Source organism: Bufo gargarizans, chromosome 1, assembly GCF_014858855.1.
Source record: "Bufo gargarizans isolate SCDJY-AF-19 chromosome 1, ASM1485885v1, whole genome shotgun sequence".
Classification (NCBI taxonomy): domain Eukaryota; kingdom Metazoa; phylum Chordata; class Amphibia; order Anura; family Bufonidae; genus Bufo; species Bufo gargarizans.
In genome coordinates this window covers 16,941,237-16,953,519 of record NC_058080.1, presented here as the reverse complement: position 1 = coordinate 16,953,519, position 12,283 = coordinate 16,941,237, and positions in this window count along the sequence as shown.

Here is a 12,283-nt window from a genome sequence, read left to right as displayed (position 1 = left end):
AGGACGTAAGGTGGGCACATTGTCTTTGTAGCGTGGATCCAGCAGGGTGGCAACCCAGTAGTCCGCACAGGTTAAAATGTGGGCAACTCTGCTGTCGTTGCGCAGGCACTGCAGCATGTAGTCGCTCATGTATGCCAGGCTGCCCAGAGGTAAGGACAAGCTGTCCTCTGTGGGAGGCGTATCGTCATCGTCCTGCCTTTTCCCCCAGCCACGCACCAGTGATGGGCCCGAGCTGCGTTGGGTGCCACCCCGCTGTGACCATTCTTCATCCTCATCCTCCTCCACCTCCTCCTCATCCTCGTCCTCCTCGTTCTCCAGTAGTGGGCCCTTGCTGGCCACATTTGTACCTGGCCTCTGCTGTTGCAAAAAACCTTCCTCTGTGTCACTTCGAAGAGACTGGCCTGAAAGTGCTAAAAATGACCCCTCTTATTCCTCCTCCTCCTCCTCCTCCTGGGCCACCTCCTCTTCCATCATCGCCTTAAGTGTTTTCTCAAGGAGACATAGAAGTGGTATTGTAACGCTGATAACGGCATCATCGCCACTGGCCATGTTGGTGGAGTACTCGAAACAGCGCAACAGGGCACACAGATCTCGCATGGAGGCCCAGTCATTGGTGGTGAAGTGGTGCTGTTCCGTAGTTCGACTGACCCGTGCGTGCTGCAGCTGAAACTCCACTTTGCCCTGCTGCTGCTCGCACAGTCTGTCCAGCATGTGCAAGGTGGAGTTCCACCTGGTGGGCACGTCGCATATGAGGCGGTGAGCGGGAAGGCTGAAGTTACGCTGTAGTGCAGACAGGCGAGCAGCGGCAGGATGTGAACGCCGGAAGCGCAAACAGACGGCCCGCACTTTATGCAGCAGCTCTGACATGTCGGGGTAGTTGTGAATGAAATTCTGCACCACCAAATTCAGCACATGCGCCAAGCAAGGGATGTGCGTCAAACCGGCTAGTCCCAGAGCTGCAACGAGATTTTGCCCATTATCACACACCACCAGGCCGGGCTTGAGGCTCACCGGCAGCAACCACTCGTCTGTCTGTTGTTCTATACCCCGCCACAACTCCTGTGCGGTGTGGGGCCTGTCCCCCAAACATATGAGTTTCAGAATGGCCTGCTAACGTTTACCCCGGGCTGTGCTGAAGTTGGTGGTGAAGGTGTGTGGCTGACTGGATGAGCAGGTGGAAGAAGAGGAGGAGGAAGCCGAGTAGGAGGAGGAGGCAACAGGAGGCAAAGAATGTTGCCCTGCGATCCTTGGCGGCAGAAGGACGTGCGCCAAACAGCTCTCTGCCTGGGGCCCAGCTGCCACTATATTTACCCAGTGTGCAGTTAGGGAGATATAGCGTCCCTGGCCGTGCTTACTGGTCCACGTATCTGTGTTTTGGTGGACCTTGCCACAGATGGCGTTGCGCAGTACACACTTGATTTTATCGGATACTTGGTTGTGCAGGGAAGGCACGGCTCTCTTGGAGAAGTAGTGCCGGCTAGGAACAACATACTGTGGGACAGCAAGCGACATGAGCTGTTTGAAGCTGTCTGTGTCCACCAGCCTAAATGACAGCATTTCATAGGCCAGTAGTTTAGAAATGCTGGCATTCAGGGCCAGGGATCGAGGGTGGCTAGGTGGGAATTTACGCTTTCTCTCAAATGTTTGTGAGATGGAGAGCTGAACACTGCCGTGTGACATGGTTGAGATGCTTGGTGACGGAGGTGGTAGTGTTGGTGGTACATCCCCTGTTTGCTGGGCGGCAGGTGCCAACGTTCCTCCAGAGGCGAAAGAAGAGGACGAGGCGGCAGCAGCAGAAGAGGCCGAGGCGGCGGCAGCAGCAGAAGAGGCCGAGGCGGCAGAAGAGGTAGCATGGGGAGCCTGAGTGACTTCCTTGCTTTTAAGGTGTTTACTTACTCCACTGTAGTTGATGCTTTGCATGCAGGTGCCTTTTCAAGCAGGATGTGCTAAGGTTTAGAACGTTAATGCCTCGCTTCAGGCTCTGATGGCACAGCGTGCAAACCACTCTGGTCTTGTCGTCAGCACATTGTTTGAAGAAGTGCCATGCCAGGGAACTCCTTGAAGCTGCCTTTGGGGTGCTCGGTCCTAGATGGCGGCGGTCAGTAGCAGGCGGAGTCTCTTGGCGGCGGGTGTTCTGCTTTTGCCCACTGCTCCCTCTTTTGCTACGCTGTTGGCTCGGTCTCACCACTGCCTCTTCCTCCAAACTGTGAAAGTCAGTGGCACGACCTTAATTCCATGTGGGGTCTAGGACCTCATCGTCCCCTGCATTGTCTTCCACCCAGTCTTGATCCCTGACCTCCTGTTCAGTCTGCACACTGCAGAAAGACGCAGCAGTTGGCACCTGTGTTTCGTCATCATCAGAGACATGCTGAGGTGGTATTTCCATGTCCTCATCATCAGGAAACATAAGTGGTTGTGCGTCAGTGCATTCTATGTCTTCCACCGCTGGGGAAGGGCTGGGTGGATGCCCTTGGGAAACCCTGCCAGTGGAGTCTTCAAACAGCATAAGAGACTGCTGCATAACTTGAGGCTCAGACAGTTTCCCTGGTATGCATGGGGGTGATGTGACAGACTGATGGGCTTGGTTTTCAGGCGCCATCTGTGCGCTTTCTGCAGAAGACTGGGTGGGAGATAATGTGAACGTGCTGGATCCACTGTCGGCCACCCAATTGACTAATGCCTGTACCTGCTCAGGCCTTACCATCCTTAGAACGGCATTGGGCCCCACCAAATATTGCTGTAAATTATGGCAGCTACTGGGACCTGAGGTAGTTGGTACACTAGGACGTGTGGCTGTGGCAGAACGGCCACGTCCTCTCCCAGCACCAGAGGGTCCACTAACACCACCACGACCATGTCCGCGTTCGCGTCCTTTACTAGATGTTTTCCTCATTGTTATCGTTCACCACAACAACAAAAATATTATTTGACCCAATGTATTGAATTCAAATTCAGGCCTTTTTTTACAGACACCTAACACTAACTGGCTATCTATTTAGGTACCGTATTACACTAATACAGGCACAGCAGTAACCACAGATTTAGCTAACTATAAATTTGAGGCCTAGTATTTAGGCGCTGGGTGACAGGTATAGGTTTACTGACAGAATTAGACTTGGAAATGCACAGTAGCGTGGGTGTGAAGTTATTCAGAATGACCCTATGTGCACCTTGAATCTAATATACCCTTTTAGGGATAGATTTAAAATAGCTCTGATACAGCAGAAACCACTAAATTAGGAAATTGCTAAATTGGGAATTGTATTTCAACCCAGAACAAAAACTGTGCTTTGACGGACACTAAATACCTTGACCAGCCACAGCAGTAACGACAGATTTAGCTGGATATAAATTTGAGGCCTAGTATTTAGGCGCTGGGTGACAGGTATAGGTTTACTGACAGAATTAGACTTGGAAATGCACAGTAGCGTGTATGTGAAGTTATTCAGAATGACCCTATGTGCACCTTGAATCTGATATACCCTTTTAAGGATAGATTTAAAATAGCTCTGATACAGCAGAAACCACTAAATTAGGAAATTGCTAAATTGGGAATTGTATTTCAACCCAGAACAAAAAAATGTGCTTTGACGGACACTAAATAACTTGCCCAGCCACAGCAGTAACGACAGATTTAGCTGGATATAAATTTGAGGCCTAGTATTTAGGCGCTGGGTGACAGGTATAGGTTTACTGACAGAATTAGACTTGGAAATGCACAGTAGCGTGTGTGTGAAGTTATTCAGAATGACCCTATGTGCACCTTGAATCTAATATACCCTTTTAGGGATAGATTTAAAATAGCTCTGATACAGCAGAAACCACTAAATTAAGAAATTGCTAAATTGGGAATTGTATTTCAACCCAGAACAAAAAATGTGCTTTGACGGACACTAAATAACTTGACCAGCCACAGCAGTAACGACAGATTTAGCTGGATATAAATTTGAGGCCTATTATTTAGGCGCTGGGTGACAGATATAGGTTTACTGACAGAATAAGACTTGGAAAGGCACAGTAGCGTGTGTGTGAAGTTATTCAGAATGACCCTATGTGCACCTTGAATCTGATATACCCTTTTAGGGATAGATTTAACATAGCTCTGATACAGCAGAAACCACTAAATTAAGAAATTGCTAAATTGGGAATTGTATTTCAACCCAGAACAAAAAATGTGCTTTGACGGACACTAAATAACTTGACCAGCCACAGCAGTAACAACAGATTTAGCTGGCTATAAATTTGAGGCCTATTATTTAGGCGCTGGGTGACAGGTATAGGTTTACTGACAGAATAAGACTTGGAAAGGCACAGTAGCGTGTGTGTGAAGTTATTCATAATGACCCTATCTGCACCTTGAATCTAATATACCCTATTAGGGATAAATTTAAAGTAGGCCCGATACAGCAGAAACCACTAAATTAGGACATTGTTAAATTGGGAATTGTATTTCAACCCAGAACAAAAAATGTGCTTTGACGGACACTAAATAACTTGACCAGCCACATCAGTAACTACAGATTTAGCTGGATATAAATTTGAGGCCTAGTATTTAGGCTCTGGGTGACAGGTATAGGTTTACTGACAGAATTAGACTTGGAAATTCACAGGAGCGTGTGTGTGAAGTTATTCAGAATGACCCTATGTGCACCTTGAATCTGATATACCCTTTTAGGGATAGATTTAATATAGCTCTGATACAGGAGAAACCACTAAATTAGGACATTGTTAAATTGGTAATTGTATTTCAACCCAGAACAAAAAATGTGCTTTGACGGACACTAAATAACTTGACAAGCCACAGCAGTAACGACAGATTTAGCTGGATATAGATTTGAGGCCTATTATTTAGGCGCTGGGTGACAGGTATACATTTACTGACAGAATTAGACTGGGATATGGCCAAAAAATAACCACACTATTGATGGTTAAATGCGCTTGGTTTGACAGCTTGACCAACCACACTATAGAGGGTTAAATGCACTTGGCGACAGGCTCAGCTTGCCCCTGATGTAGTATATGGCCAAAAAGTAACCAGACTATTGCTGGTTAAATGCACTTGGTGTGACAGCTTGACCCTGATGTAGGCCTTAGCCAACAAACAACCACATCATTGAGGGTTAAATGCACTTGGTGACAGCTTATGCTGGCGCACCACAAGACACAAAATGGCCGCCGATCACCCCAGAAAAAAGTGACTGAAAAACGCTCTGAGCAGCCTAAAAACAGTGAGCAATTCAATAGCAGCAGTTCAATCATCCACAGCTGCAGATCGATCTCTGAATGAAGTCTTTTGGAGGAGTTAATCACTGCCTAATCTCGCCCTAACGTCACGGCTGCAACCTCTCCCTATGCTGATCAGAGCAGAGTGACGTGCGGCGCTACGTGACTCAAGCTTAAATAGAGGCTGGGTCACATGGTGCTCTGGCCAATCACAGCCATGCCAATTATAGGCATGGCTGTGACGGCCTCTTGGGGCAAGTAGTATGACGCTTGTTGATTGGCTGCTTTGTAGCCTTTCAAAAAGCGCCAAGAAAGCGACAAACACCGAACCCGGACTTTTACGAAAATGTCCGGGTTCGGGTCCGTGTCACGGACACCCCAAAATTCGGTACGAACCCGAACTATACAGTTCGGGTTCGCTCATCCCTATCCATAACATCAAACTTATTTCATTATATTGATAGACTATTACAACCATCAGTTAAATGTTAATATCAAATCTTATATTAAAGACACCACACAAATTATTCAGACTATAGAACAATTAAAGTTTGAACCTCATTGGATAATAGGTAGAGTTGAGCGAACACCTGGATGTTCGGGTTCGAGAAGTTCGGCCGAACTTCCCGAAAATGTTCGGGTTCGGGATCCGAACACGATCCGAACTTCGTCCCGAACCCGAACCCGAACCCCATTGAAGTCAATGGGGACCCGAACTTTTCGGCACTAAAAAGGCTGTAAAACAGCCCAGGAAAGGGCTAGAGGGCTGCAAAAGGCAGCAACATGTAGGTAAATCCCCTGCAAACAAATGTGGATAGGGAAATGAATTAAAATAAAAATTAAATAAATAAAAATTAACCAAAATCAATTGGAGAGAGGTCCCATAGCAGAGAATCTGGCTTCCCGTCACCCACCACTGGAACAGTCCATTCTCAGATATTTAGGTCCCGGAACCCAGGCAGAGGAGAGAGGTCCCGTGACAGAGGATCTGGCTTCATGTCAGCAGAGAATTAGTCTGCATGTCATAGCAGAGAATGAGGCTTCACGTCAGCCACCACTGCAACAGTCCATTGGCATATATTTAGGCCCAGCACACAGGCACAGGAGAGAGGTCCCGTAACAGACAATCTGGCTTCATGTCAGCAGAGAATCAGTCTGCATGTCATAGCAGAGAATCAGGCTTCACGTCACCCACCACTGCAACAGTCCATTGTCATAAATTTAGGCCCAGCACCCAGGCAGAGGAGAGAGGTCCCGTAACAGACAATCTGGCTTCATGTCAGCAGAGAATTAGTCTGCATGTCATAGCAGAGAATGAGGCTTTACGTCACCCACCACTGTAAGAGTCCATTTTCATAAGTTTAGGCCCAGCACCCAGGCAGAGGAGAGAGGTCCCGTAACAGAGGATCTGACTTCATGTCAGCAGAGAATTAGTCTGCATGTCATAGCAGAGAATGAGGCTTCACGTCAGCCACCACTGCAACAGTCCATTGGCATATATTTAGGCCCAGCACCCAGGCAGAGGAGAGAGGTCCCGTAACAGACAATCTGGCTTCATGTCAGCAGAGAATCAGTCTTCATATCATAGCAGAGAATCAGGCTTCACGTCACCCACCACTGTAAGAGTCCATTTTCATAAATTTAGGCCCAGCACCCAGGCAGAGGAGAGAGGTCCCGTAACAGAGGATCTGGCTTCATGTCATAGCAGAGAATCAGGCTTCACGTCACCCAACATTGGAACAGTCCATTGGCATATATTTAGGCCCCGGCACCCAGACAGAGGAGAGGTTCATTCAACTTTGGGTAGCCTCGCAATATAATGGAAAAATGAAAATAAAAATAGGATTGAATGAGGAAGTGCCCTGGAGTCCAATAATATATGGTTAAGGGGAGGTAGTTAATGTTTAATCTGGACAAGGGACGGACAGATCCTGTGGGATCCATGCCTGGTTCATTTTTATGAACGTCAGCTTGTCCACATTGGCTGTAGACAGGCGGCTGCGTTTGTCTGTAATGACGCCCCCTGCCGTGCTGAATACACGTTCAGACAAAACGCTGGCCGCCGGGCAGGCCAGCACCTCCAAGGCATAAAAGGCTAGCTCTGGCCACGTGGACAATTTAGAGACCCAGAAGTTGAATGGGGCCGAACCATCAGTCAGTACGTGGAGGGGTGTGCACATGTAATGTTCCACCATGTTAGTGAAATGTTGCCTCCTGCTAACACGTTGCGTATCAGGTGGTGTTGCAGTTAGCTGTGGCGTGTTGACAAAAGTTTTCCACATCTCTGCCATGCTAACCCTGCCCTCAAAGGAGCTGGCATTGACACAGCTGCCTTGGCGACCTCTTGCTCCTCCTCTGCCTTGGCCTTGGGCTTCCACTTGTTCCCCTGTGACATTTGGGAATGCTCTCAGTAGCGCGTCTACCAACGTGCGCTTGTACTCGCGCATCTTCCTATCACGCTCCAGTGCAGGAAGTAAGGTGGGCACATTGTCTTTGTAACGTGGATCCAGCAGGGTGGCAACCCAGTAGTCCGCACAGGTTAAAATGTGGGCAACTCTGCTGTCGTTGCGCAGGCACTGCAGCATGTAGTCGCTCATGTGTGCCAGGCTGCCCAGGGGTAAGGACAAGCTGTCCTCTGTGGGAGGCGTATCGTCATCGTCCTGCCTTTCCCCCCAGCCACGCACCAGTGATGGACCCGAGCTGCGTTAGGTGCCACCCCGCTGTGAACATGCAGCATCCTCATCCTCCTCCACCTCCTCCTCATCCTCGTCCTCCTCGTCCTCCAGTAGTGGGCCCTGGCTGGCCACATTTGTACCTGGCCTCTGCTGTTGCCAAAAACCTCCCTCTGAGTCACTTCGAAGAGACTGGCCTGAAAGTGCTAAAAATGACCCCTCTTCCTCCTCCTCCTCCTCCTCCTCCTCCTGGGCCACCTCCTCTTCCATCATCGCCCTAAGTGTTTTCTCAAGGAGACATAGAAGTGGTATTGTAACGCTGATAACGGCGTCATCGCCACTGGCCATGTTGGTGGAGTACTCGAAACAGCGCAACAGGGCACACAGGTCTCGCATGGAGGCCCAGTCATTGGTGGTGAAGTGGTGCTGTTCTGTAGTGCGACTGACCCGTGCGTGCTGCAGCTGAAACTCCATTATGGCCTGCTACTGCTCGCACAGTCTGTCCAGCATGTGCAAGGTGGAGTTCCACCTGGTGGGCACGTCGCATATGAGGCGGTGAGCGGGAAGGCCGAAGTTACGCTGTAGCGCAGACAGGCGAGCAGCAGCAGGATGTGAACGCCGGAAGCGCGAACAGACGGCCCGCACTTTATGCAGCAGCTCTGACATGTCGGGGTAGTTGCGTATGAACTTCTGCACCACCAAATTCAGCACATGCGCCAAGCAAGGGATGTGCGTCAAACCGGCTAGTCCCAGAGCTGCAACGAGATTTCGCCCATTATCACACACCACCAGGCCGGGCTTGAGGCTCACCGGCAGCAACCACTCGTCGGTCTGTTGTTCTATACCCCGCCACAACTCCTGTGCGGTGTGGGGCCTGTCCCCCAAACATATGAGTTTCAGAATGGCCTGCTGACGTTTACCCCGGGCTGTGCTGAAGTTGGTGGTGAAGGTGTGTGGCTGACTGGATGAGCAGGTGGATGAAGAGGAGGAGGAAGCCGAGAAGGAGGAGGTGGCAACAGGAGGCAAAGAATGTTGCCCTGCGATCCTTGGCGGCGGAAGGACAAGCGCCAAACAGCTCTCCGCCTGGGGCCCAGCTGCCACTACATTTACCCAGTGTGCAGTTAGGGAGATATAGCGTCCCTGGCCGTGCTTACTGGTCCACGTATCTGTGGTTAGGTGCACCTTGCTACAGATGGCGTTGCGCAGTGCACACTTAATTTTATCGGATACTTGGTTGTGCAGGGAAGGCCCGGCTCTCTTGGAGAAGTAGTGGCGGCGTGGAACAACATACTGTGGGACAGCAAGCAACATGAGCTGTTTGAAGCTGTCTGTGTCCACCAGCCTAAATGACAGCATTTCATAGGCCAGTAGTTTAGAAATGCTGGCATTCAGGGCCAGGGATCGAGGGTGGCTAGGTGGGAATTTACGCTTTCTCTCAAATGTTTGTGAGATGGAGAGCTGAACGCTGCCGTGTGACATGGTTGAGACGCTTGGTGACGGAGGTGGTGGTGGTGGTGTTGGTGGTACATCCCCTGTTTGCTGGGCGGCAGGTGCCAACGTTCCTCCAGAGGCGGAGGAAGAGGCCGAGGCGGCAGCAGCAGAAGAGGTAGCAGGGGGAGCCTGAGTGACTTCCTTGGTTTTAAGGTGTTTACTCCACTGCAGTTCATGCTTTGCATGCAGGTGCCTGGTCATGCAGGTTGTGCTCAGGTTCAGAACGTTAATGCCTCGCTTCAGGCTCTGATGGCACAGCGTGCAAACCACTCGGGTCTTGTCGTCAGCACATTGTTTGAAGAAGTGCCATGCCAGGGAACTCCTTGAAGCTGCCTTTGGGGTGCTCGGTCCCAGATGGCGGCGGTCAGTAGCAGGCGGAGTCTCTTGGCGGCGGGTGTTCTGCTTTTGCCCACTGCTCCCTCTTTTGCTACGCTGTTGGCTCGGTCTCACCACTGCCTCTTCCTCCGAACTGTGAAAGTCAGTGGCACGACCTTCATTCCATGTGGGGTCTAGGACCTCATCGTCCCCTGCATCGTCTTCCAACCAGTCTTGATCCCTGACCTCCTGTTCAGTCTGCACACTGCAGAAAGACGCAGCAGTTGGCACCTGTGTTTCGTCATCATCAGAGACATGCTGAGGTGGTATTTCCATGTTCTCATCATCAGGAAACATAAGTGGTTGTGCAACAGTGCATTCTATGTCTTTCACCGCTGGGGAAGGGCTAGGTGGATGCCCTTGGGAAACCCTGCCAGCGGAGTCTTCAAACAGCATAAGAGACTGCTGCATAACTTGAGGCTGAGACAGTTTCCCTGGTATGCATGGGGTGATGTGACAGACTGATGGGGTTGGTTTTCAGGCGCCATCTGTGCGCTTTCTGCAGAAGACTGGGTGGGAGATAATGTGAACGTGCTGGATCCACTGTCGGCCACCCAATTGACTAATGCCTGTACCTGCTCAGGCCTTACCATCCTTAGAACGGCATTGGGCCCCACCATATATCGCTGTAAATTCTGGCGGCTACTGGGACCTGAGGTAGTTGGTACACTAGGACGTGTGGATGTGGCAGAACGGCCACGTCCTCTCCCAGCACCAGAGGGTCCACTAACATCACCACGACCATGTCCACGTCCGCGTCCCTTACTAGATGTTTTCCTCTTTGTTATGGTTCACCACAACAACAAAAATATTATTTGGCCTAATGTATTGTATTCAAATTCAGCGGGATATAAATTTGAGGCCTAGTATTTAGGCGCTGGGTGACCGGTATGGATTTACTAACAGAATTGGACTTGGAAATGCACAGTAGCGTGTGTGTGAAGTTATTCTGAATGACCCTATGTGCACCTTGAATATTATATACCCTTTTAGGGATAGATTTCAAATAGCTCTGATATAGCAGGAACCACTAAATTATGAAATTGCTAAATTGGGAATTGTATTTCAACCCAGAACAAAAAATGTGCTTTGACGGACACTAAATAACTTTCCCATCCACAACAGGACAGCGGTAATGAGAGATTTAGCGGGATATAAATTTGAGGCCTAGTATTTAGGCGCTGGGTGACAGGTATGGATTTACTAACAGAATTGGACTTGGAAATGCACAGTAGCGTGTGTGTGAAGTTATTCTGAATGACCCTATGTGCACCTTGAATATTATATACCCTTTTAGGGATAGATTTCAAATAGCTCTGATATAGCAGAAACCACTAAATTATGAAATTGCTAAATTGGGAATTGTATTTCAACCCAGAACAAAAAATGTGCTTTGACGGACACTAAATAACTTGCCCAGCCACAACAGGACAGCGGTAACGAGAGATTTAGCGGGATATAAATTTGAGGCCTAGTATTTGGGCGCTGGGTGACCGGTATGGATTTACTAACAGAATTGGACTTGGAAATGCACAGTAGCGTGTGTGTGAAGTTATTCTGAATGACCCTATGTGCACCTTGAATATTATATACCCTTTTAGGGATAGATTTCAAATAGCTCTGATATAGCAGAAACCACTAAATTATGAAATTGCTAAATTGGGAATTGTATTTCAACCCTGAACAAAAAATGTGCTTTGACGGACACTAAATAACTTGCCCAGCCACAACAGTACAGCGGTAACGACAGATTTAGCGGGATATAAATTTGAGGCCTAGTATTTAGGCGCTGGGTGACCGGTATGGATTTAGTGACAGAATTAGACTGGGATATGGCCAAAAAATAACCACACTATTGCTGGTTAAATGCACTTGGTGACGGGTGCAGCTTGCCCCTGATGTAGTATATGGCCAAAAAATGAACAGACTATTGCTGTTTAAATGCACTTGGTGTGATAGCTTGACCAACCACACTACTGAGGGTTAAATGCACTTGGTGACGGGCGCAGCTTGCCCCTGATGTAGTATATGGCCAAAAAATGAACAGACTATTGCTGGTTAAATGCACTTGGTGACTAGTGATGAGCGGCAGGTGCCATATTCGATTTCGATAGAATATTCGTTTTATATTCGTCGAAATCGAATATTCGTCATTATTCTTGTTATCGCGATTAATATGCGATTTAAATAATCGAATTTCGATTTTAACTTAAAGGCTACTCTCCTATTGAAATCGCAATTCGATTTTTTCAAGTTATAATAATCGAATTTCGATTTTAACTTAGCACTGCTATATGCCATATTAGGCTAACTAATATGGCATATAGCAGTGCTAAGTTAAAATCGAAATTCGATTATTATAACTTGAAAAAATCGAATTGCGATTTCAACGTAATTCTCAAATCCGACAGTACATTCTAGTATATGGAGTCGTTCCCATGGTGATGGGGACACTCCATAAGCATGGAATATGGCTTCAATGGCTTGGTAGAATTAGCGAATTGACGAATATATTCGTTATA